This window comes from Dermochelys coriacea, chromosome 3, assembly GCF_009764565.3.
Source record: "Dermochelys coriacea isolate rDerCor1 chromosome 3, rDerCor1.pri.v4, whole genome shotgun sequence".
In the NCBI taxonomy this organism is placed as follows: Eukaryota; Metazoa; Chordata; order Testudines; family Dermochelyidae; genus Dermochelys; species Dermochelys coriacea.
This window is the reverse complement of record NC_050070.1, coordinates 46,022,872-46,046,525: the sequence shown is the minus strand read 5'-3', so window position 1 is coordinate 46,046,525 and position 23,654 is coordinate 46,022,872. Positions and strand designations below refer to the sequence as shown.

The 23,654-nt window shown below is 44.3% G+C and overlaps 1 long non-coding RNA gene across 2 annotated transcripts in view; it reads right to left on the bottom strand.

Moving 5' to 3' along the window:
- Positions 1-5,328: 5,328 nt before the first annotated feature.
- Positions 5,329-23,654, bottom strand: part of LOC119852497 — a 47,614-nt gene continuing 29,288 nt past the window's right edge. The window contains exons 2-5 of one of the 2 annotated variants that reach the window (XR_005291672.2): positions 15,661-15,842; positions 14,200-14,301; positions 12,756-14,119; positions 5,329-5,464 (exon numbers count right to left, since the gene is read on the bottom strand). This is a non-coding gene — a long non-coding RNA (uncharacterized LOC119852497). Of the gene's footprint in view, positions 5,465-11,873; positions 14,120-14,199; positions 14,302-15,660; positions 15,843-23,654 lie in introns of those variants that run through there. The other variant, XR_005291673.2, reaches the window with a different exon arrangement.

Sequence of the window (23,654 nt, the reverse complement as noted above, 5' to 3'; positions counted from 1 at the left end):
AAAAAAAATTTCAGTGAAGACAAGGCAACTCAGCTTTTAAGTTGGGCTAGCAGCTCAAGTTCAACCCTGGGCTGCTCTAGCGGCTTAAATTTGAGTGCTAACCTGAGTTAAAAGCCAAGTTGCTGTGTCTTCACTGCTATTTTATCCCAAGTTAGCCTATTCATGTTATCTAAATAAAGTTACAAACACTTTTGGGATTGCGGGCACAGTATAGCTGTACCCTAAGGAAAGGGCAATGTCAAAGACAGGTTTGGGCCATATTGCAGCTGTGATCTGACTGTATTGGACATGAGTCAAGAAATAAGTCTCACGATACTGCATGTGAACCAAGAGTCTATCTTTTGATCATGTACTGCTGAAACAGAGCAGAGTACAAGTTCCCACACAGTGCAGTGTATGGCTAGTGAATTGAAAGAACTGGGTTTGTATCAACTAGGATGACTAGACAGCAAGGGTGAAAAATTGGTATGGGGGTGGGGAGTAATAGACTCTTATATAAGACAAAGCCCCAAATCTCAGGACTGTCCCTATAAAATCAGGACATCTGGTCACCCTAGTCAAAAGACCTTTGATGACAGCACAATGAAGAGGGATACCCCAAAGCAAAGTGATAAAACATTCAGCAGTCATTTAGGTTTCTTTTGAGTAGTTTAGTGAATTTTTCTTTCTTCACGTGTAAGTCAGACTCCCAGAACAACTCGGAATGCAGGAGATCATGTAACTGCCATATGTCAGTAAGCGTACAGCATACCTGCATTCTGCCTGGCTGAGGCTGTGTTAGCCAATAAAATTACAAAAAGAAAAGGAGTACTTGTGGCACCTTAGAGACTAACAAATTTATTAGAGCATAAGCTTTCGTGAGCTACAGCTCACTTCATCGGATGCAAGTACTCCTTTTCTTTTTGCGAATACAGACTAACACGGCTGCTACTCTGAAACCTGTCATTATGCAAGGAATAAAATTACAGTTAACATGTAAGTGGGTTTTGTCAATGCATCCATCATCATGCTATGGTATCTTTGCACCTAGTACAATGTATTATTAATTTATCAATCTGCCTCTTCAACCACACCTGTCCAGGTTTTCCAAAGATCCATTGGGCTAAGAATGTTTAGAATATTACAGCTTTTTGAATGTAGCAGTAATATCCATTCAGCACATCTCTTACTGTTATCACGACACAGCTATAGGTATTCTTCCAGTTTAAGGGAGAATCATAGAAATGTCGGGCTTGAGAAGTCAAGTCCAGCCATCTGTGCTAAGGCAGGACAAAGTAAACTTTGTTCATGTAGAGTGTGGAGGTTGCTTTAGAATTCACCATCTTTCTTTAACATGGTGTCAAGAATGACTAAACTACCATGCAGTGTTGTATATGAAAGGCTAAAGACGTGTACTGAAGCATGTTGCTGAGGGTGGCACAGCTAACAGCGTGTCTGGGCCAGCTGCTATCCTGAAGCATTTACATTGGTCCATGCATACTGGGCATATGAGCGTTCAGTCAGTGAGTTATAGTTTGCTATAATAAGAATGTTCAGTTTTCCGTTAGGTCAGGAGCTGTAACAGGAGCTGATGCACTGAACCCACCAATGCAGCAATAGGTGACATTTCAGTTTTCTCTCTTTTGCTTTTTCGTTAGGGTCAGGCAGGTTCTAGCGAAAGGGCACTGCTCATGTCTGAACTTAACAGATCACTGTTTCTGAAGGAGTAGGACATTTCAAGCCAGATTGGTAGCAACTGCTTTAAGGTGTGTCTATGAGAGGAATTAATCCAGAATAGATATTCCTGGTTAACTCCATGTGTGCATGCACTTATTCTAGAATAATAGCATCCACACATGAAGTTAATCAGAGATAGTTCATACTTTTAAATTCCTACCTTATTCCAGATTAATTTTCATGTGTAGGTAAGCCTAATGGCTCCCAAAGGATCTCAACAAATGTCTAATAAATAAAAGGTGGAGATTATAAACCATGTGTAATATCCATTGTAAAGCACTATCATGGTACTGTGTAAATAATAAATAGCACCACCTCTAGCCATTAGCTACACCTTGTACAGATCCTTATCTAATCATCCAGTGCAGAAAAGATTCGCATATCTCATGTGCTGAAAAGAAGGAGGTGCTGGGGACAGGGGGAGATTAGTTCACAAAGCAAAATTAGGATGGGAAGATATTTATCCAGCTTCTTGTGGCACATCCCAAGGTTGGATAATATGATTCTCATGTGAGAAAAGGTTGTTCAGAGAGTACATTTGATCATCTTGTCTTGGCAACACAATTTAAAGGGCCAAACTATTCATGCGAGTTGGAACACTTAATTTGACTAATCACAACTGCTACCTTTTCAGGGGGCCTGAATGCCTTTATACCTATTAGCTCTTGTTTGATAAGATCAGGAATACCTAATTCCCTTGATTACAGCTATCGCTTTTTTTTTTTTTTTTACATTACATGTTACACAGTTGTCTCTGTGCTCAGTGTTTGTTGGAAGTTCACAGGCATTCATGCCACCAAGCACCTTTTGCCTGTAGAATCCAACCTGTCTTGTTTCTTTCCCATGGTAAAGCAGCTTGAAATATATATCAGTATTCAGTATATCAGTAGTTTAAATAATTAACCCTAGAAAGAACAGTACAGAATAAAAGTCTAGGTGAGAGTCTTTGTTGTGTCTCCAAAAGGACCACCTTTCCACTCCCACCCCTATCCCTTCCCAGGCTGTTCTGCACTCCTTGCATCATTGACACAGCCTTTGGGACCGGTACATTACGGCAGCCTCTACCTGGCTGCCTATGGGCTGCAGTGCTACATGCTGCCATCCTGTCACTGACTTGCTAGCGGGTCTTTATGGCTGCCTTCTCCTGTGTCTGCTCTGGGGAAATCCCCTCTGGACAGATCCAAAGCTTTTCCAGCCCTGTCACAGGCTGACTGGTCCCTTTAAGAAGGAACGGGTCTTGTTCATATGTGATTGGCTAGTTACCTCCCAACAGGCCTGAGAGAGGGTCCTGTCAACTATAAAGATCCAGGCAGCTTTGAGAAGGGGAGCAGGAGGGAGCAGCAGGCAGCGGGTCAGAGTTACCTGAGACCCAAGAGATCAGCACCTGAAAGCTGGTGGTGAAGAGAGCTGGCACAGAGAGAACTGATGAGAGCTCCTGGAGAGAACTGGCCAGAGCCGGGGAACCCTGCCAAGAAGGAGGTTCATACACAGGGCCTTAGGTACAGGAGGAAAAGCAGATCAGCAGCAGCAGGACTCGCAAGAGAAGCGGCCTTTGGGAGTGGAACACTGTGGGGAGCCCTCTCACAGAAGCTCTGAGTTGAGGGCTGTGGGAGACGAGCTGCAAGGAATATTGAGAAATCTCTAGAGGTGTAGAGGCTGTATAAGAGGGGCCCAGGAACTGAAGAAGAGGGACAGTTAATGCTCAGGTAGATCACCTGGGGAATGGGGTCCTGGAAGAGGGGCCCAGGAACTGGGGAACAGAGGGGTTGTTGACTGTGTCAGTCAGTGGCCTGGAGATGGTGACCCTGGAGTGGGAATGAAGAATTGCTGCATTTTAACCGGTCATACTTTGTGGGGGTTGAGAATGCTCTGACTCTGAGAGATCTGATGAAGGTTGCACCTATACTAATGAATTATGCCTGAAAGCAGGGCTTGACTTGGCCCCAGAGGAACAACATTCCTTTCCCAGGTGGGGTAGGGGAAGCGATCATCTCTCTGATCTGTGGTGGAGGAGATGGGCAACTCAGTTGGTCCTGGGAAATGTATTGTAAACTGCGCAGGATTTGCTGCCTTGCTGCGGTCAGCTACAGGAGAGTGCCTGGGCAAGGCCAAGCCCTGTTACAAGCCCTTTATGCCACTCTGGCCCTATTAGCAGCCAAAATGGGACTGAGGATCTAAAATTATTATAACTCTGGTTCTTGTTTTTCTTATCAGACACAGAAACATTGTTTGCACTGTTAAAGTAACCCTGCCAGAGCTATCCAACTAATACAATGACAAAGTCTCTACATATGCTAGAAAAGAATAGGATTACTATAATTCTGATTCTCTTCCTTGTCTTCTCTCATTGTATTGTTGAGAAGACAATTCACTTCCCCATTATTCCATTCCTTCTATATCACCTCGTTACCAGATTGTCATAACAAAACGCAGCTGATATTGAACCTGGGCCCCAAGATGACATCCTGCGCCTCTGTGCCATGGTGGCACACTGAACGATTGTCCCTGACCAACAGCCTTAGTGCTAAAGGCTGCCACAGCCACAGCATCCACACACCAGCTACCTGATTGCTGTCTGTCCAGCAATTCTCATTGGGTACCTGGACTATATAAAACACCTCAATGGCAAAAGGAAACTGTCTGAGCAATAGACCATTGCCCTCCGGGGCACAGCTCAGTACTGTGATTCTTATCTCAACAATGACAGTACAGCTTGAATTTCAAATAGCTATTGAACAATAGAGTAAAAAAAGCATTATATATTGAATAAAAAGTAAGGAAATCACAATGCGCTTGCAGATATTTCCATAGAAGCTAAATTCTTTTAATAAACTATTTGTTGTGAATTCACTTCTCTAGTTGCTATCTGCGCTGTTCAATGGATTTGTCTGTTTCAAGTCCATCAGGGACCACTGTGATTGACCACTAGTCTGACCTTCTGTTTGACACAGGTGAACTGGGTGAAATTCCTGCATCAAATCCAATAACTTATTGATGAACTAGAGGGATGTCAAATCTTGATTTAAAGACTTATTGTGATGATTTTCAGTGAAATAATCAAAAGTCAAAACTTCGACCAGCTTTACAGTGTATCAGTTGAACTAAAGTTTCTCACTAGAGCTGGTTTTCCAGACATCAAATCATTGTTGTGGCTCTTTCTGAACACTCCAATGTCTCCACATCCTTTTAAATGTGTGGCCACTAGAGCAGGACACAGCATTTCAGTAGTAGCGTCACCAGTACCTTACACAGAGGCAATATCACCTTCCTACTTTATTCAATACTCCTCATGTGGAAGGATCACATTGGCCCTTTTAGACACAGCATCACACAAAAAGCTCATGTTCAGTTGATTATCTACTGTATCCCCAAGTCTGACATGTATTTCTTACTAGAAGTATGACCTTACATTTGGCTGTTTGATGTTGGCTGGTTGCACCCAGTTTACCAAGTGGTCCAGATCACTCTGGAAAGTGACCTGTCCTCGTCGCTACTTAACAATTCATTGATATTTGTATCATCTGCCAGCTATACTAGTAATGACTCTATATGTCTTTACAGTTCATTGATAATGAAAGGAGATGTAGAGAGGGAGCCAAGTTAGGCACTTAGCCTAAACTAGTAGGCTAGATTTTCCCGCAGGAGTGCTCTCCTGCTTCTTGTCCTAAGATGGTGGAAGGCCCCTGATTGCTCCCAGGAGTGTCCTGTGCAACCATATGGCTTGCAAGTGCTCATCCGCTCATGTGATCTGGGTACAACAATGATTACTTTGTTAACTGAATGTCTGTTAGAGGCCCTGGAGTTGCAAAGCACTCCAGATTCCCCCACACCCAAAGCACAGGGAAGAGCAATGATCAGATTACTCAGAGACTGGCCACCATATCTGTGTATTTCATAAAACAAAAACAAAATGTCCTTCCTCACTTCTTGTAGGAGCAGTACTTCACACTACTCTCTCTCTTCACACTACTCCCAAGTCCCTGCAGGTTCCAAACCAGGGGTGGCCAACCTGAGCCTCAGAAGGAGCCAGAATGTACCATTGTACATTGCCAAAGAGCCACAGTAATACATCAGCAGCTCCTCACATCAGCTTCCCCCATCCCACTCCCAGAGCCTCCCACCCGCCGATCAGCACCTCCTCCTCCCTCCCCGCACTTCCCGATCAGCTGTTTCGGGGCATGGAGGAGGCTCTGGGAGGGAGGGGGAGCAGCAAGGGCACTGCAGGCTCAGAGGAGGGGGCCGGAAGGGGTGGAGTGGGGTCAAGGCCTGTGGCGGAGCCAGGGGTTGAATAGTGAGAACCACCTGGCACACTGGAAAGTTGGCACTTGTAGCTCCAGCCCTGGAGTTGGTGCCTGTACAAGGAGCTGCATATTAACTTCTGAAGAGCCGCATGTGGCTCCGGAGCCACAGGTTGGCCACACCTGTTCTAAACCTCTCTTCACACCCCTCATTTCCCCAGTTCCTGGTAGCTCTGCCCCTCTTTTCATCCTTCCCACCCCTTCACCCGGATGTTTCTTCTCATGTATGCAGGTAGTTGGCAAAAGACACACTATCACCATCTACTACGCCCCTGGGGAGTTAGTGGTTTTCTTCCTGAGGCTGAATTTCTTTGATGCTACCGCTTCATAGGCTGCCACAGGAGCTTGGGATGAAGGATAGCAGGAAGTCAATTGGGCAGTTAAGCAACTTCCAAGGAAACATCAGCCACCTTCCTGGCTCCCCAGCAGTAGTGGGAGCTTCCTGAAGTTCAAGTGGGGGACTAGTGGCTCTCTCTTCCTTTTCTGGTCCTGTTTTCCCCTTTTGTACACCCTGCAGCTTCTCTACAGGCCAGTCAGAGGCACAGGAGTGGAGCAGCCTTCAGAATTGGATTCTTCCCCATAGGGCAGCAGCAGCTCCTGCAGCATCCTGGATTAGCTCCAGTCCCTGCTGGGTTAGGATTTTCATTCATGACTGTAGTGAATCATACCAGCAAATTTACTCAGCAGCACTTTTGGGGGAGGGTGGCCAGGTGCCCAGTTTTTGACCAGAAAGTCTGGACCTGACAAGATCTGATCAGATCTATGGACTGGACATCCAAAGCCTGGTTACTGTGGGTGGGGAAGGTGCTGGGAATCACCAGAGCATGGGTTTGTATCCCTGACCATCTTGGTTAATAGCTATTGATGGACCTATTTTTTTTTCAACCCATTTAGACTTCTGGCCTGCACAACAGCGCCTGGCAAAGTCCACAAGTTGACTGTGCATTGTGTGAAGTGCTTCCTTATGTTTGTTTTAAACCTGCTGCCTATTAATTTATTTGGGTGACCTCTGGTTCTTGTGTTATATGAAGGAGTAAATAACACTTCCTTACTCACTTTCTCCACCACATTCACGATTTTATAGACCGCGGTCATCTCTTTTCTAAGATGAACAATCCCAGTCTTTTTAAGCTCTCCTCCGATGGAAGCTGTTCTATATTCATAATTTTGTTGCCCTTCTCTGTACTTTTTCCAATTCTAATATATCTTTTTAGAGATGGGACAACCAAAACTGCATGCAGTGTTCAAGATATGAGTGTACCATAGATTTAGTGGTATTACGATATTGTCGACCTGATTATCCTTTTCCTAATGGCTTCTAATAGTGTTAGCTTTTTTTGGACTGATGCTGCACATTGAACAGATGTTTTCAGAGAACTATCCATGATCTTTATGAGTGGTTGTGATGCTCTGTACCTCGGGAAACACCTTACACCCCATGTTCATCTTTATAAAATGATCGTGTGGTATCCAATGCAAAGTTTGTCATGTTGGGTGTCTTCGGAAGGCTCGTGATGCACTGAGCATGGTTGTTACAGTAATGTTATAATTTCATGTATTAGTTTGAGGCTGAAAAATGTATCCTCATGGCTTAAAGCAAGCCTATGCAAAAACTCTCCAAGAACAGAGGCAATTCACACCTCACCAGGGCATGTAGGGGGACAAACCCAGCCCAGCCTCACAGGAATAATGGACACTGGCTTAGGCAGCAACAAAAGAATCTGTTAGACCCTTGAGGGAGTCACCCCCTTCCTTTGGGCAGTTTGGGATCATGATGAGGTAATGTTCACCTGACTCTGAAGTGGGGGAGGGCCGCAAAACCAAGAGGAAAGAAAGGATACGATAGAAGAGAGAGAGCATGGCAAAATGTGTCTCTCTCTTCCACCTACATCTACAGACACCACCACCACCACCCGACTGAAGCGCAGATCAAAGGGGAAAGCCTGATGGAAAAGTAACCAGCCAGCCTGTGGGGAGAAGCATCTAGGTTTTAAGGACATTGAAAGTGTTAAGAGCATCTTAGAATGCGTTTTTCTTTTATTTCATTTGACCAAATCTGACTTGTTATGCTTTCACTTAAAATCTATCTTTACAGTTGTTTATTCTACCTGAAGCAGTGCATTTGGTTTGAAGTGGGTCAGAGGCTCCCCTTGGGATAACAAGCCTGGTACATATCAATTTATTTGTTAAACTGACAAATTTATATAAGCTTGCAGCATCCAGGGGGCATTACCGAACAATGCAAGACAGAAGTTCCTAGGGTTGTGTCTGGGACCGGAGATATTGGCTAGTGTCATTTGCTTGCAGATAGCTGGGAGCAGTTTACATGCCAGAGGCTGTGTGTGAACAACACAGGAGTGGAGGGTTCTCACAGCAGAGCAGGGTAAGGCTGGTTCCCAGAGTCAAGGATTGAAGAGGCCTAGCAGATCACCAGTCCAGCTAACACCAGAAGGGACTGTCAGAGCGGTATCTGCTAATTTAGACCAAGTATCAGAGGGGTAGCCCTGTTAGTCTGTATCCGCAAAAACAATGAGGAGTCCAGTAGAAACTTAAAGACTAAACACTTATTTGAGCATAAAGCTTTTGTGGGTAAAAAACCCAGTTCTTCAGATGCAGAGTGAAAGTTACAGATACAAGCATAAATATATATTGGCCCATTCTATTAGACTTTAACGTGGCACTAGACTCATCGTTGCTAATTTAGACCCATCATTGTATGTATAACAAGTTTGCTATTATGAGACATGACCAGTCAAGTATGATTGAGCATAAACTGTAAGGACCTTCTACATTACAGAAGCACACATGGCATGAAGGAACAGCTTCTAGCACTTCACATAGAGCCCAGTCTTTTTTTTTTTTCCCCCTCTCCTCTCCTTAATCCAGGACTGAATCGGTAGGGGCATGTGACGAGTCCTCCCTCCTCCCCCCACTTACCCCCCAGGGTGCCACATGGAACTGGGGTACCGCTGAGCCCTCTGACCAACCAGTCTGGGCTTCCTCTCACACTGTGCTGCTGTGACAAGCTGCAGACCACTCCTGGTCCTACACTCCCACCAGCATTCACACAGGCAGGGACACACCCAGCTGCAGTTACATGCAGGCTCTGGTCAGCCACTGCATGAACCAACAATGGAGAGGCTACGGCCAAGATAATCCCAGCTTTCCATCCTAGGGCCCCAGAGTGGCAACGTCTCACCCTGGTCAAAACCCCGACCAGTATGAATTCATTACCCAGTCCGCCCCTCCCTCAATGTGGAGAGGATGATGCACACCAGTCCTTGTTAACTGAGCTGAGATTTTCCAAAACACTTCACTCGATAAAACAAGTTTATTAACTACAGAAAGATGATTAAGTGATAGCAAATAAACAAAAATGTAAACTAAGCCCAATATACTAGACTGCTAATACAAATCCTCTCTTTCTCTCTCACCCTGACTGATGATACAAGCAGGCTTGCAGATTCTTGAGGCATAAGCTGCAATTGCTGTGCAGCCTAGGTTCCCCTCCCCAGTTCCAAGTCCTTTGTCCTCCCAGAGGTTCTTTCAGGTGTTGAGTTGTGGGGGAGTGAAGATCAATCATGATGTCACTGCCCATCTTATATAGTTTCTCCATATGGCAGGAACCCATTGTTCCAAGCTAAGTTTCCAGCCCAGTTTGTGGAAAAATACAAGTACCAAAATGGAGTTCAGTGTCATGTGGTCTGACACATGCCCTTGCATGCCTTGCTGAGTCATACCAGCCATTATTCATAGGCTGGCTGAAGCATTCCCGGGTGAGGCAAACCTTTTCTATTGTCTTTACTGATGGGCCATTAGCACCATCTAGCTTCTTCATTGTTGTACCTGAAAGGCTAGTTGAAATATGTTGTGAATTTGGAAACACCCCCAACAACACACATAGCACAAAATTTCGCATACAATGACAGCATATACAATCCAATGAGATATTAACATTTAGCAGATCAAGACTTTTAGAATGATCTGTCAAAAGTCATAATTTGTACAAAACATACAACTATATGACAAAGGTGAATACGGGGTGCAAGGGTGTTGCTTTGGGGCACAGTGTCACAGCATAAAAATCGTTCATTATTAACTATTGTACAATTCTCACATTCCTATTTGTGCATGGTCTCAGAGCAGTCAAACAAGAATAATGCAACTAGTCCTAGGATTCTCTTTTAAACAAATGCTGTGTCATAACAAGAATAAGTTCCGACTTCTGATTTCAAGGAACCTAAATAGAATTTAAATGATGTTAAACAGAGAATACAGTGAGTCAGGAAAGGAAAATATGGTGGCTGCATGCTCTGTACACTGGTAATGGGCTAGAGCCATGGGTGGTGGTTATCATAGATGGGGTAGGCTGTACCCTCCGAAACAGCCTAACATGGGCCCGCCCACAGTCTGCTCCCAGGCCAGGCAGCCTCCTGCGGTTCCCAACGCTCTGCCTTGGCTGGCCCAACCTGGCTGGCCTGCCTCCTACAGGGAAGTCAGTCAGGGTGGCTGGTGCTGGGGCTGCACTGGGGCCAGGAACACTGCCGCACGGCACACCAGGGCTGGTCGTGCCACCTGGAGCACTGGGACTAACTGCACAGCCTAGAGCAGCAGGGCTGGGAGCGCTGCTGCCCAGGTCACCGGGGCTGGCCTTGCCGCCTGGCTATCTGGACCACCGAGGCCAGGAGCGCTGCCCCGAGCGCCAGGGCTGAGACCTCGCCCCTGGCCACCCAGCGCTGAGGGTGCTCTGAGTTCCTGCAGATGGAGAGGGGCAGGGCCTTGGGCACAAGGGGAGGGACCGGGGGCTAGCCTCACACAACGGCCGGGTCACCATCCATCCATGGATAGAGTCTTTTACTTTTATGCAACGCCATTAATTTTAATCTGTTACAAGCTGGTAGTGACCAAGAGTTATTATTCTGATAGCTGTGGAATGAGTTAGTGGGCTCATCCATTAACACAAAGCAGCACTGCTAAAGAACACTTCCACAACTCCTGCATGTTGATGTTTGCAGGTGTGATGCCAAGCTCTGAATGGTTATGGAGGCTGAGCTAAAGCTCTCACCCAGCTCCTCACAGCCTGGAGCAGTGAGGGGTGCAGACAGGGGCAAGAGGGGGCACAGCTCAGAACCCCCACCTTAAAAATTGTTTCAGCGCCACTGCACTGCAAAATTTTAAAGTCCTGATTTGCTGCTTACATCACTTTCACATCACATGGAACAGCACACTGCGGCTGATGTTGAGATTAGAATGTACTTCCAAGAACTGGAATCAGAATTTTCTGACAGATTTCAAGCGATATGGCCCAATGCTTTTTCTAATTAGACCTGAAAAGTTCAACGAAAGTGACTTGCATTTGTCTGTATTTCAGTGGATGGGTGTTGAAGATTTCAAAATGCAGCTCATTTAATTAAAAAAACTCAGAATTGTGGGCATCAAAAGTTTGGAGATCTGCAGAGTGCATTTGAAGCTACCGAGAGAGAGAGATCATGGGGCCTCTATTCTGACCTGCTGGATGTCCCTGCCAGTGAAATTTAACTGGTTTGAAGAAAATTGCATTTGCAATGCTTTCAGCATTTGGATTCACATATTTCAGGTATTTTCACACATGGTATTTTCATACATGAAATCTGTCCTCTGTCCCTCTCGGAGTCGGTTACCGACTGATTGCTCATAAGCCTGTGTGCAGCTTAAAGTATCCAAATACATGCCAGACATTGGAAAACTCAGCAAGCAAAAGCAAAGGCAAAGATCACACTAAACTGATAAAATCTGCATTTTAATTTAATTTTAAATGAAGCTTCTTAAACATTTTAAAAACAATATTTACTTTACATACAACAATATCTTAGTTATATATTATAGACTTATAGAAAGAGACCTTCTAAAAACATTAAAATGTATTACTGGAACATGAAACTTTAAATTAGAGTGAATAAGCGAAGACTCGGCACACCACTTCTGAAAGGTTGCTGACCCCTATTCTAAACAGTCATACGGCTGTTTGTTGAGCAGTGCTAGCATCTCCATGCTTTGGAGCAAGGTTTTAAGTTTGGCAGGGGATGTCTTTTGTGTCCGGGCTATGCTTTTTGCTGTGCCCATAAAAAGCTGTAGAAGTTTGACCCATTTATAGACCTTTGAAAAGAAATCTCAGTTCACACATGCTCAGTAGAAACTTGTTAGTTTAGTACCTAAATTCTGTCTCTACTGAGCATGCTCCAGCCCCTCACAACTCTTAGTGCTGACCCAACTGTGCATGCACCATCCCCAGAGAGACTGGGCATGCCCCAGCCCAGGCTGCCAGGGCTTTACCTGCAATTGTTTTTCCTTAACTGCTGTGGTGCCAAGCATCAGGACTGAGAGAAGAAAGACTGTTTCTTCTGTGCTCTCAATGCTCCTACTGCTGGTGCTTAGGTAACATGAAGGAGGATGTAGCCTAATTCAAACGTAGGGGGATGTTGAGCTGAGCCTGGGGAATGGAGATAATAGATTGGGGCAAGCTAATCTGACCTCCTGAACAACACAGGCTTTAGGATATCCCTGAATTACAATATTGCCAACTGCAAAGGTTCCAAAATCATGAGTTGGACCCCAAAAGTCACTATTGGGCTGCCTCCTTGTGGCCACATCTAGGGATTATTCATTGCTTTCATTCATTGCTCACACCACATACCCCCCTCGCTTTCCAATACTCACGGTGCTCCCTGTCTGTGACTCAGCCCTCTGCCAAATTGCCCTCACCTTCCAGGGTATCAAAGCCCTCTGGATCAGCTGTCCTCACACCATTCCAGACAGTCTTCTGGTCCAAGATCAGGTCTTGTGCCACTTTGCCATAGGTTTTGTAGCACAACTAGTAGGGGAACTCAGATCTGCCAACTACTCTGGGTTCCAGCCCAGGGACCCCATATCCAGCAACTACAGTCTGTTTGCTCCCAGACCCAGTTGCTATTTCCCTGGATTTTTTTCTTTCTGTCTTCTAGCCTTCTATGATAGATTTACTACCCAAACTCCCAGTGAGTAGCTGTAGACTATTTTCCCTTCTAGTTTCAGCTTCCTCTCTTTATACAGGCCCAATCTGCTCCTTCCCAGCTGAACTTCATCTTCCATTAGGGTTTATTGATCCCTGGCTCTCCTCTAAGTGACTATAAGGTTAAATGACCTGATTTAAACTACTCTGCCTTGTGTAGGGGGTACATCCCATCACAGAGCCAAAAATAATAAGTGTTTTTAGAGAGAGATTATATCATGTTTTTTGTCGGTTTTGATTTTTGCAAACTGCTCCTGGTTGGTGTGTGTGACAATTGGTATTGCCAATGTTCCCAAATTAAGGTAATTTTGGCCCCCACTACACGAGCTCTCATCTGCCTGTCCCCCTGCCCAGCAACTAATTCTGCCCCTCAACCTCCACATCAACTCTGCCCCCACGTTTGCCCAGCCTCCCCTCTGCAGAAGAGAATGTTGTGGTGCATCTGGCAAATTCATGATCATAACCGGGTCTTCCCACATACCCATCAACAGCATCTTCTCAGCTGGAGCACTTGTCTTTCTGTTCATTCATGCCAGCTCCAGGGAAAATGGCCCACATAGAAACCTATGTGATGGTAGCAACATGATCTATTTTAAAGTTAGCTTAGGCCAAGTAATTGAGATACTTTAAGGAAAGGATTCTAAAGGGTTAATAATAAAGGCACAAGTGAGTCATTGAGTTGTTTACCATAAGATTGCTGTGTTAGACACAAGTGGTGACTAAAAGGCTATTCTGTCATTGTTTTAAATAGAAGGAAGTTTAGCTTTCCAAAAAAGCTTACAAGATCATAAGTAATGAATAAACCTAACAACTCAGGTGAAAAGTTGGCAGAGTGGTGGTTCCTCTTCATGTTGTCATTAGCACAAAATATTCCCACTAACTGAGGTGAGGAGCACAGAGAAAAATACAATTCAAAAGAATGTCCACACGTGAAAGAGTTGGCCCACTTTATAAATATTAGTATAATAATTAAAGAAGAGGAAGTTGCAACTTTAAGGCCCCCAGATTGCTCCAACCGCATTCAGAGGAAGTCTTATCTTTGACTTCAATGACAGCAGGAACTGGATAAACCTAAAACCTTCAAACAAAGGAGTGATTTACTATCTCCTGATAACCTTTAGCTTATCTTTCTCATGCTGAATCATGATTTTGGCTCACCTCTTTCGGAGAAAGAAGACTGCAGCCCCATATGTTTATTCGCTGTTTAATGGGACCATTATCCCAGAAATTATTAGGATAGCTTCTCCAAAGCTTTTGAGGCTGTAAGAGAGGAGAAAAAAGAAACTTTTTCTTAAGAAACTATGGCACAAAGGTTTTGGATTTAAAAGAAGTCTACCCTGGCCTCAGTGGGAGGAAGGTAAGATGGAGTTAGATCGATTATGACAACAAATTTTTAGTTTTATGCCATGGCTGTGCAGGAGTCAAAGCAGGTTTCTATTCCTCCTTCATAGCTTGTGTGAAGTCTCCTGGTGGTATATGTGCTGGTTAATCCAAGCTGTCTGCACTCAGTTAGAGAGCAGAGCCTCTCTTGCTGTGAGAAACGTTCATGCTACTCCCATTTTCCATAATCAGGGGGTCTTATTGGAGCCTTGGCTGCACCTGGATGCTAAAGTAACAGCTGTGGCCAATTGTGTTCTTCTATCTGCATGTAGTGGGAAGAGAGGGTGCACTTTTTAAAAATGTGGACCTTGCTATAATTATCTCTGCCTTTGGCAGCTTGACCGTAGACATCTGTAACATACTATACATGGAACTACACCCACACAGAAGCTGAAGGTAGAGTAGAATGCTGCAGCCTACTCTTAAAGGCCTGGTCCACACTACAAAGTTAGGTCAATGCAAGGCAGTTTACCTCGAGTTAGTTGTGCATGTGTCTACACTTAAACTGGTCTCCCACAGCTGTACTGCACCAATATGCCAACACAGTAACACCACCTCCCTGAGCAGTGTAGAACAACAGTCAGACTTAGGTTGATGCAGTGCGTATGTAGATTCTGCATTACTTATGTCGACCCTAACTGTCCTCCAGTAGCTGTCTCACAATGCTCGACACTGACCGCTCCAGTCACCATTGTGAATTCCCCTGCCCAGGGATCCCAGAGACTGGAAGCCTCCCCCTTAAAGTCCTGTGAATTTTTGAAATTCCTTTTCCTGATTGCCCAGTTTGGAGAGCATACCTAGCAGCTCTTCTGTGACCTGGGTCCTAGTGGGGAGCTAGTTGTGGTCACTCAATTAGGGTGCAAAGATTGGGGCAGACAATCCCCATAAAGCTGGTGGATATTCCAATACTTAGATTCACCAAATCAACATAAAACAGCTTCTTTATTACCTTACTGGTCACTCAGAAGTCCAAACAACACAGTTTGCTTAAAGTGATCCAGTCTCAGGCCTCCATCCAGGTACCCACATCAGATATGATGGAAATTTCTGAAAATCTTATTTCATTATATAAAAGTTCTACCAATCTCAAAGGATCGGACACATAACCTCCCAGATTATTGAATATTCCAGATTTTACCCAAGTACATGCTATAGCCAATTCTTATTAACTAAACTAAAATTTATTAAAAGAAAACAAAAGAGAGAGAGAGAGTATGGTTAAAAGATCAATATACATACAAACATGAATCCAATTCATTGAGGTTTGGTTTCACAGCAGACATGGTGAGCTTTGGAGTTGCAAAGAGTTTCTTTAGAATTCAGTTCATAGTCCAATGTCCAAATCTCATATTCAGGGCATACTAGCATAACTGGGACCTCAGTCTTGCAACTCAAACTTCCCCGATGACGTCTAAGCAGACCTGAGAATACAGAATCAGGACCCAAGGATCTTTTATACAGTTTCATGTCTTTTGACAATTGGAATTCCTCAGAGAACAAAAGATAATTAGGATGACTTTGAAGGCGGTCCATCACCTGTACTTAGCTATACAAATTAACATGAGACCATTTGCTTGTTCCTCCATCATTCACAGTACATTTCAAACAGAGATGAATACTGAGATATCCTGTGTTTACAATTAATTTACATGGTAGGTTGTTCTTTTGACTTCTGAATTATCAGAATACAGCATAGACAGGGACTGTTGATTACACTGTCCACCCTACTCATATATATGTAAATACACAAAAACACAAACACTATCTCCCCACATGTCTTCTGTCGGTTATTTATTTTGCAGGATGTTAAATCTTTCTAGCCATGCGTCACATAATCATTGTTGAGTGCAACTGGCCAGCTGACTAGGCCAACTACATGTTCCAGACATTCTCCTGCCTGCAATAGACAGGAGATATTGGATCTCTTGGGCCTGTGGGGAGAAGAGGTTGCGCAGGCACAGCTCCGAACCTCCCATAGAAATGTCACCATCTCTGAGCAAATTGCTCAAGGGATGCAGGAGAAGGCGTATGACAGGGACATGCTGCATGAAAGTCAAGGAGCTACAGAAGGCCAGGAAGGCCAACAATAAACCCACTGGAGAGCTGCAGACCTGCTGCTTTTACAAAGAATTGCATGCCATATGCTGTGGAGATATTCCTGCCCAGCCCTCTCCCCTCCCCCCAGCACCAGGGATACCTACAAGGAGGCAAAGTCACAGGCACCTGCCATGAACAGTAAGAATGAGGAGGTACTGGAGGAGGAGGAGGGGGAGTATGGGAGACAGGCGATTGGGGAATCCAGCTGCACAGTGAGCCAGGACCTGTTTTTGACTCCCCTGCAGTCCACCCAGTCCCACCAGTCGAGCCCAAGTGAGTCCAGTCCAGGAGAAGGAACCTCGGGTAAATGTGCAGACAAATGTTCGGTTTCAGGGATGGCACCCCCAAAATATCAGGACACATCTTTTGACTCTTCATTCATTTACTCATGCTACTAGAGAGTGATACAACCAAGAGAGGTAGAGTTGCTACCTGTTTTCAATCCCCTCTAGAGTTATGCAGTGCTGGAGCGGGGGCAGGGGCGCATGAAGAGCAGTTTGTTTATGTACACAGGGGAATCCCTTGAATCCTCCTAAGTGAGGTAGATGAAACTTTCATGGAACTACTCTAATCCTCTGCTGAAGGTTTTTAGAGAGGGCTGCCTTATTTCTTCCTCCGCGGTAGGACACTTTCCCACGCCACTCAGCAATAACTTATGCAGGTACCATTGCAGTGCACAGGCTAGCAGCGTATGGGCCCAGGCAGCTTCAGGATGCGAGCAGTGGCTGTGCTCTCTCTGCCTTTGTTACCCTCAGGAGTGAGATAGCAGCTAAAATCACCACTGCCTGTGCAAAACAGTGCTAGTATTCAGTGCCATTCCCGCCTTATTTCTCCAACCCTCTGCAGGTGATATTCACCATGACCGGTGCTCTGCACAAGAAATCCCAAGCAGAAGTGAGAATTTCATGCTTAAAACTTTTGGGGAGCAAGGGGAGTGAGTTCAGTATGTTAAGTCTCACTTTCTGCAGTGAATACGCTGATAATGGTACTTCTATGTGTTTTATCTTCAGCTACTGCCAATGTGGCCTTCAAGGCCTCCCCCTCCACATCCGCAGAATGCCTGAGCCACATGAGGAGGAGAAAGAAGAAAACTCGGGATGACATGTTCAATGAGCTACTTCAAGCCAGTGCTGCATCAGACCGTTCATCCTCCAGCACAGGGCCAGAGGGATGAACGTTGCGGACAACTTTGAGAAGGAAAGAGTGGAGAGGAGCTCCCGGAAGCAGTGGCATGTCCCCTCTCCAGCTTCTACACAAAGGTGCGGCCAGGCGGCTCTGTGCATTGCCCTATCTGTAGGCACTGCCCTTGCAGCTCCCATTGGCCGCGGTTCCCATGTAGGAGCCAGATGGGGTACATGCCGCTGCTTCTGGCAGCTGTGTGGAGCCACGGCATGCGCAGAGCAGGGGCAAGGCCAAGACCCTGCTCCCTGGCGAGAGCTTGAGGGTTGGATTAAAATGTCTGAAGGGCCGGATGTGGCCCCTGGGCCGTAGTTTGCTCACCCCTGCTGTAGTGGGAAACTCAGTATAATGTGTAAATTACAAAATGAAGGGAAATGAAGAATCTGAGTCATCAGATAAAAAGCAGGTCACAGGGCAGGAAATACAATGTGTGCAGATCAAGCAGAGTCTTTTTAACTTTAGCTTCAGGCACTTTGCAATAATTAAACCAATCAAGACAAATCAAATTTAAATCCTTGAAACATTTATTGGAATCCCCATACCTACCACAAAAATACTGGCCCTCCATAACAAACATCACTCCACAATAGGCCACTCTACATCCCTTAGCTTCCCATTACCCAAATACCTGGGAGAAATGTGTGTTGCAACTTGTCTGGAAGGATAACAAAAACTGATTGTAATAGATTAAGACTAAAGCCAACGATTCCTCACAAAAGACATTGTGATGGCAACATCTTCCCTTTTAGATCAGAGCCATGATAGCTTGAGTGCCTCCACCGATTGCAACTGCAAGTGAGTGAGGTTGTCACTAAGGAAACCAAAGCATTTAGGTCTTTATTTGTTAAAATGAACACCTGATAACTTATTGGTCGCTTGTGCAAACTGTGGAGCATCAGTGTAATATGCTCTCTGCATATGGCACTGCTTGCTAAATAGATAGCTCCATTTTGCACTAGCTTCAGTTTTAAAATGAGCTCAAGAAGAATTAACCCCATATAGTGCACAGTACACTGATCAAGCGGCAAAGGTATGGATAACAGCAACAATAGCCATAGCCATGGCTGCTTCATAATCATCCAGTGTAAAATACACATCCAGCCTTTGTTACAAATGGCAGAGGCACTCGCCTCAATGAGGGTGCCAATAAAATGGCCTCTGTTCTGGTTGCCAGAGAGTGCTGTGAGGAACTTCAGAGGTACCAAACATAGCTAGGTAAATGGGAACGCGATGGCAAATGTTCAGTGTTGATAAATGCACAAGTAATGCTCACGGGAAGGAAAAATGTAATTACTCATACACCTTACAGGGTTCTAAATCAACAGAGAAAAGGGTCCCATGAATCCCTGTAGACAGCTCAGTGTAGAAGTCTGCTCAATATGCAGTTCTGACTAATAAAAAGGCGAGCAAGATGCTAGGATGAATAAAGAATAGGATGGTGAATATTATAATGTCATTATATCAATCAATGGGTTGGCCTACGCTAGAGTACAGGTGACCCCTCCATAAAAAGGATATTGCAGAGGCAGGCACAGTGGGAAGCATGTTGCATTAAGCTACACCTCTCAGTAACTGTGTAACTGCTCCTGCTCTGTATGCTCCATTCATCTCCTTCCCTGTCCTTGCCTTTCCCCTGTGAGGCATAAAGAATGCTTCAGGGCAACCCTGCAGCTTTGCACATCTGGCAAGGGCACAATTAGACCCTATGATTCTATGAAAATCTGCACTGAACCAGGTTTTTTAAGGTGATGGCACAGCTAGTTAATAACTGCCAAGCCAGTGAACACTAGTGTCAGAACCTCTACACATGAAAGCAGTGGGATTTGGCAGGGGAAATTGTTTCTCTTTTACACAACAGTGCAAAGTACAGTTCAATGTGACAGAAGCTGCTGGCAGTTCATAACAGGCTGTTAGGGGCCAGGATCAGATTTCCTTTGATCTGATCTTCATGCCTGGCATACATTGGGAATACACTGGCAATAGTGGGAATTTGGACAAAGATTAAACGGGATGCAAATGTGAATAAGTGAAATAACCATGTGGATTGAACATAGTTATTCTCAGGGCTAAACAGAAATATTAGTAGGAGTTAGACGATGAAGCGTTTCATCATTTGGCGGCAATGAGGAGAAACAAGATTTTTTTTTTAAAACCCTAAACACTAGAACAATGACGCCATTAGGGATTTAGTAATGCAGTGCAGGGTTTGGTTTCAAACCTTTACCCGACATGCTAAACTAAGCCTGTTTCATTACACTGAAGAGAAAAAAAGCATTCATTAGCCATGACTTCTACTTGAAGGGCACATTTAAAATTTATGAGAGTCAGAGCTTACCTAGTGAATGTGAACCCTTGTAACATGCACAATAAGCACATTACCCCAAAGCCAACTGTGAAAAAGTGGACTTGCCCCTGGAGTGTCTCCTCATGGCTGGGTGTGGTGTAGCAGCTCTCCCCACATCTGGCTAATCTCATCCTTCTGTGGTCCACCTCTGCCCTCTGGCCCAGTCACAATTTTGATCCCCCCTTCTGGGGTATTAATGGCCAAAAATAAAAGAATACTATGAAGTCAAAACCAGGGTTGTCCAAGGAGTCTTCTGCAGGATCCTGCCATTCTACTCAGGTCATGTCTTCATGAAGCCAGTCCTTTTAGTCAGTCTTCCTGGGCCCAGTTGTCCCATCCATCTGGAAGCTCATCCAGGCAGCAAACTGACTCAGACTCTTGGCTGAAACCAGGCTTCCCTCACTGAGTGAGAAGCAGAGCTCTACTCTCCTTCCTGGTCAGCCCAAAACTGAACTGGGTTTCCTTCTTTTAACTCCATTGTCCACTCTTGACATATGCTACAGGTATAATAGAATGGGGCCAACTGGGTCCACAAGCTCCCATTAACCTGCTCTGTGCCAGTGCGGGGCCTATATGCCCCATCACACACTCTCCTGCTCAGGACCAGGCTTGGGGCACTGGGCTACCCACGAGCTCCCCTCCATCTTATAGTTGGGGGAATTGCTCTTGCGATGAGCAGTCCTTGCCCTATGCTGAACTCAGAATGAGAGAGGTTGCAAGTTCCTTTGCATGAGTCAGTGGTTGGTGCCCTTCATGTATTAAGCCACCCTGGAGGGGCATGGTCAATAACCAGAGTAAATACTGTCCCAAGATGATAGTACCAGAATGTCTCCATAGTTCATTTTACTGCCAAATGTTCCTTCTCAGTAACCAAGTAAGCCCCCTCTTAGGAAAGTTTCCTGCTCAGTCCCATCAGCCTCCTGGGTCAAAACTGCCCCCAATCCAACTTCCAAGGCATCCATTTGGAGGATAGCTAAGAACATAAGAACAGCCATACTTGGTCAGATCAAAGGTCCATCCAGCCCAGTATCCTGTCTACCGACAGTGGCCAATGCTGGATGCCTCAGAGGGAGTGAACCTAACAGGTAATGATCTAGTGATCTCTCTCCTGCCATCCATCTCCACCCTCTGACAAACAGAGGCTAGGGACACCATTCCTTACCCGTCCTGGCTAATAGCCATTAATGGATTTAACCTCGATGAATTTATTAAGTTCTCTTTTATACCCTGTTATAGTCCTAGCCTTCACAACCTCCTCAGGCAAGGAGTTCCACAGGTTGACTGTGCGCTGAGTGAAGAAGAACTTCCTTTTCTTTGTTTTAAACCTGCTACCCATTAATTTCATTTGGTGGCTCCTAGTTCTTATATTATAGGAACAAGTAAATAACTTTTCCTTATTCATTTTCTCCACACCACTCATGATTTTCTATACCTCTATCATATCCCCCCTTAGTCTCTTTTCCAAGCTGAAAAGTCCTAGTCTCTTTAATTTCTCTTCATATGGAACCCATTCCAAACCTCTAATAATTTTAGTTGCCCTTTTCTGAACCTTTTCCAATGCCAGTATATCTTATTTGAGATGATGGGACCACATCGGTACACAGTATTCAAGATGTGGGTGTACCATGGATTTATATAAGGGCAATAAGATATTCTCCATCTTATTCTCCATCCCTTTTTTAATGATTCCTAACATCCCGTTTGCTTTTTTGACTGCCGATGCACACTGCGTGAACGTCTTCAGAGAACTATCCATGATGACTTCAAGATCTTTTTCCTGATTAGTTGTAGTTAAATTAGGCCCAATCATATTGTATGTATAGTTGGGGTTATTTTTTTCCAATGTGCATTACTTTACATTTATCCACATGAAATTTCATTTGCCATTTGGTTGCCCAATCACTTAGTTTTGTGAGATCTTTGTGAAGTTCTTCACAGTCTGCTTTGGTCTTAACTATCTCGAGCAGTTTAGTATCATCTGCAAACTTTGCCACCTCACTGTTTACCTCTTTCTCCAGATCATGTATGAATAAGTTGAATAGGATTGGTCCTAGGACTGACCCTTGGGGAACACCTCTCCATTCTGAAAATTTACCATTTATTCCTACCCTTTGTTCCCAGTCTTTTAACCAGTTCTCAATCCATGAAAGGATCTTCCCTTTTATCCCATTGCAACTTAATTTACATAAGAGCCTTTGGTGAGGGACCTTGTCAAAGGCTTTCTGCAAATCTAAATACACTATGGCCACTGGATCCCTCTTGTCCACATGTTTGTTGACCCCCTCAAAGAACTCTAATAGATTAGTAAGACATGATCTCCATTTACAGAAATGATGTTGACTTTTGCGCAACAATTTATGTTCTTCTATGTGTCTGACAATTTTATTTTTTACTATTGTTTCAATGAATTTGCCCGGTACTGAAGTTAGACTTACCAGTCTGTAATTGCCAGGATCACCTCTCGAGCTCTTCTTAAATATTGGTGTTATATTAGCTATCTTCCAGTCACTGGTACAATAGCTGATTTAAATGACAGGTTACAAACCATAGTTAACAGTTCTGCAATTTCACATTTGAGTTCTTTCAGAACTCTTGGATAAATGCCATCTGGTCCAGGTGACTTGTTACTGTTAAGCTTCTCAATTAATTCCAAAACCTCCTCTAGTGACACTTCAATCCATGTCAATTCCTCAGATTTGTCACCTACAAAAGACGGCTCAGGTCTGGGAATCTCCCTACTATCCTCAGCCATGAAAACTGAAGCAAAGAATTCATTTATTTTCTCTGAAAATGACTATCTTCTTTAAGTGCTCCTTTTGTATCTCGATCGTCCAGGGGTTCCACTGGTTGTTTAGCAGGTTTCCTGCTTCTGATGTACTTAAAAAACATTTTGTTATTACCATTTGAGTTTTTGGCTAGCTGTTCTTCAAACTCCTTTTTGGCTTTTCTTATTACATTTTTACATTTAATTTGGCAGTGTTTATGCTCCTTTCTATTTACCCCTCACCAGGATTTGACTTTCATTTTTGAAAAGATGCCTTTTTATCTTTCACTGCTTCTTTTACCTGGTTGTTAAGCCACGGTGACTCTTTTTTCGTTCTTTTACTGTGTTTTTTAATTTGGGGTATACATTTAAGTTGAGCCTCTATTATGATGTCTTTGAAAAGTGTCCATGCAGCTTGCAGGGATTTCGCTCTAGTCACTGTACCTTTTAATTTCTGTTTAACTAACCTCCACATTTTTGCATAGTTCCCCTTTCTGAAATTAAATGTCACAGTGTTGGGCTGTTGAGGTGTTCTTCCCACCATACGAATGTTAAATGTTATTATATTATGGTCACTATTTCCAAGAGGTCCTGTTATAGTTACCTCTTGGATCAGATCTTGCGCTCCACTCAGGATTAGATCGAGAGTTGCCCCTCCCCTTGTGGGTTCCTGTACCAGCTGCTCCAAGAAGCAGCCATTTAAAGTATTGAGACATTTCGTCTCTGCATCCCGTCCTGAGGTGACATGTACCTAGTCAATATGGTGATAATTGAAATCCCCCACTATTGTTGAGTCCTTTATTTTGATAGCCTCTCTAATCTCCCTTAGCATTTCATCATCACTATCAC